Here is a 3,824-nt window from a genome sequence, read left to right on the forward strand (position 1 = left end):
AATATTAATATTCACAATGGCAAAAAAAGAACAGATATGTCCATGTGAAAATAAAGTTTTCTCTGCAATACTCACCTTCAGTCTGGTAGTTTCCCCCATAGAAGGTCCACATCATCCTCCTGTCGACATCATTCTTAGAAATGTGTAATTTGTTTTGTTCCGAATTGAAATTCGGACCACTTTTTCGCTATTCAAAAATTTGGATGTATTCAAATTCCGAATCACACTAGTAATAGATGTAAACGAATCCTCCAAAATAATGAAACAAAATTTGAAATAACAACATTCAAATTTGGAATCGAAAATGAGATGTAAACATATTGCAATTCTTAAATGTGAAAAATTTGGCAGCCGCATTCGAATCGAAAGAAAATTGAATTTGAATGCCAATTCAAAATTTCAACCGAATTCAGAAAATTTTAATTGAATTCCAAAATGAATAAACACAACTAAATGAATTCTGAAAATGAATTTAAAGTGGAGCTCCACCCAAAAGGAGAAGTTCCACTTCAAGCACTGGATCCCCGCTCCCCATGAAGAATTGGCACCTTTGGGGAGCAGGTACGCAATTTTGACCCCCCACCTGCAGTCTTCTAGGGCCACGTGACAGGTCCCAGCGGACTGTGAGACCATTCTCAATGTGCAGCGCTGCTTGTGTATGAGCAGTGAACACTTGGCTTTGAAGCCGCAAGCTATCACAACTAGGTGCCCACACTTAGCATGTCGGCAACAGGGACAGAGGACGGCCTGTAAACCCGGTTGTGGTGAGCACATCACTGGATCCTGGGATAGGTGAGTGACAGGAGAGTACAAATACTTTCCCCCCCCAGGGGCGGACTGACAACTCATGGGTCCCCCGGGCATTAGGGTATCATGGGGCCCCTGTGTCCTTGCCCACACTCAAAGCACACCCGAAAAAGCCTATAAAAGGTACCAGGGGCATTTCATGGGGCCCCCTACTGACCCCGGGCCCTCGAGAAGTGCCCAAGTGCTTGAATGGTCAGTCCGCCCCTGCCCCCCCATCTCAGAAATCCTCCCAGCGCAAATGCCCCCCCCAAAAAAAGTCACCCCTCCAAGCACCCCCCCACCTCACCTTTTACCACAGTGCCCAGGGCAGCCGCCCCTCCTGCCCACCCCTCATCCGGAACCTGCCTGGTTATCCTTTGATTGACAGGTTGCCATAACAATGGGGCGGAAACTTCCAGCAATGCAACCTGTAATGAACGGGAGGTGCATGCCAGGTAGCCAGCTTGTCAGGGATGCGGGTGTGACCAGAAGTGTGTGGACTGACACAGGGAAAAGTAAGCTTCAGATATAGTAAATAATATAATTTATTGAGACTAACAATACAAATATAAACGCAGTGCACCAAACCCCAAGCTAACACAAATACATACAACAAGGTGAAACAAACCCAAACCTAAACTGATACAGATACACAGGTACATACACATATAGAGCACAACGTAGTCAGGCAGGCTGGGTCGATAACTATCGGGCAGGTAGGTACAGGAGGAGCAGGCGGAGAGAATGGTCAGGGTCACAAGCCAGGGATCAAACAGGAGAAGTCAGCAGAGGTCAGGATCAGGCAGGGTCAGCAACAAGTCAGGCAGAAACAGGAACAGGAATGCAGGTAACAAGATACAGGGGCCCATGGAGAAACACACACCAAGGCCCAGACTGCAGGTTTGGCCATCCCTTAAATACACCTCCGTAATCAGCTTCAGGTGTTTGGCTGACTGCAGGGTTGAGTCTCTGATTGCTGAGAGCACCCGCTGGCCAGCCCTGGTACTGCAGCCCACAAGGCAGGTGAGTCCCACTGTTATTGGCAAGTCCATTCCTGACACAGCTGCAACTTATTCCAGAAAATTACATGAAGGGGCTTCAGATGCCCACATCCTCGATGGCCCCTGCCTGCTTCTGAGATCAGTTAAGATTTTACAGATTTAAATGTAACAAGCATGAAGACAGTCCTAACAGAATCTAAACATTAATGTAGAAGTTATAACAATCACCAGGGAGCTTTTATTAAAAAAATTGATTATGGGGACAGGAGCTCCACTTTAATGCAGTGTATTAGCCGGTGTCTCCTGGAATCCAAAGTCCCACACTAGTATTATCGTTTCTTAAAACCCCTTCACGCCTAGGGATAAAACAAATCTTAATGCCTAAGCACAATTTTGCAACTTTGACATGTGTTAGTAAAACCGTCCGTATCATCACAACTACTTTGTTCATCCAGGTGGATTATACCGCGTTTTTTTTTCTTGAAAAATTGGGCTTTTATTTGGTGGCGAATGGTAATGGATATCTCCTGATTTTTTTTTATTATCAAAGGAAAACTGGCCCATAATAGTAAAAAAAAAAAAAATTATTTTAAATGTAGTTGTATATTTTTGGCTATTACCATAACCTTTCACCAAAGAACAACTCAAAATAAATTCTCCTGCTCCTGACGTTATCACATACACTGTATTGCCAAACATGTTGGGCTGCCTGACTTTACACGCACATCAAATGTAATTATTATTATTATACAGGATTTATATGGCGCCAAAAGTTTGCTCAGCGCTTTACAATATAACGGGAGACAATACAGTTCAACCTTATGGCCTCCCAGTCTTGGTCCGTAGGGTTCAATATTGAGTTGGCCCTGCCCTTTGCAGCTATAACAGCTTCAACTCTTCTGGGAAGGCCGTCCACAAGGTTTAGGAGGGTGTCTATGGGAAGGTTGGACCATTCTTCCAGAATCACATTTGTCAGGTCAGGCACTGATGTCGGAGGAGGAGGCCTGGCTCGCAGTCTCAGATCTAATTCATCCCAAAGGTGTTCTATGGGGTTGAGGTCAGGACTCTGTGCAGGCCAGTCATGTTCCTCCACCCCAAACTGGCTCCTCCATGTCTTTATGGACCTTGATTTGTGCACTGGTGCTCAGTCATGTTGGAACAGGAAGGGGCCATCCCCAAACTCTTCCCACAAAGTTGGGAGCCTGAAATTGTCCAAAATGTCTTGGTACGCTGACGCCTTAAGAGTTCCCTTCACTGGAACTAGGGGGCCAAGCGCAACCCCTGAATAACAACCCCATACCATAATCCCCCCTCTACCGAAAGATGGACTTATTGACCTAGTGGCAACCTATCACGGGACCACGCTTGAATTCACTGAGCTCCTGAGAGCGACCCATTCTTTCACCAATGTTTGTAGAAGCAGTCTGCATGCCTAGGTGATGATTCTATACACCTGTGTCCATGGAGGGGATTGGAACACCTGAATCACATAATTTGGAGGACTGGCCCAATATTTTTGGCAAAATACTGTATGTGTATGTTGTTGTTTGTACCCATAGTATGACAGAAACAATAGTGCACATTTTGCTTTTTTTTATCCTACCTAAAATACACTGACACTGATACTAATTTAAAAATTAAAAAAAAAAACCTCCCCGACCAACAAAAAAAAAATACTGACCCCGACCTTGACCCAAACACTAACCCTGGCACTGACCAAGATCAAACTTTGATCTAGGTTTTGTTTTTGTTTTTTTTATACTGAGTTGTTTTTTTTTTCTCTTTGTAAGGAGAGAGAGAGATACAGTGGAGTTTACTTACTAACCCCCGGTTCACATCTATGCGTCCATGCGGGCCGCGTTTTGCTCGTGCACGAGAGCACATTCATTTGAATGGACTCCCGTGCCCGTGACACACAGGGAAAGTCCATGCACTTCTTTGGAAAACGCAGCCGAGGTTCCCAGTACGGTTGCGTTTCCCAGTGGGGGCGGCGTGCCATCAGAACTAATGGCACCCACCCGTGGGACCACAATTCTC

The sequence above is a fragment of the Staurois parvus genome, unplaced genomic scaffold (assembly GCF_062004578.1).
Source record: "Staurois parvus isolate SC_StPar_1 unplaced genomic scaffold, SC_StPar_1.0 ptg002113l, whole genome shotgun sequence".
Taxonomy (NCBI): Eukaryota; Metazoa; Chordata; class Amphibia; order Anura; family Ranidae; genus Staurois; species Staurois parvus.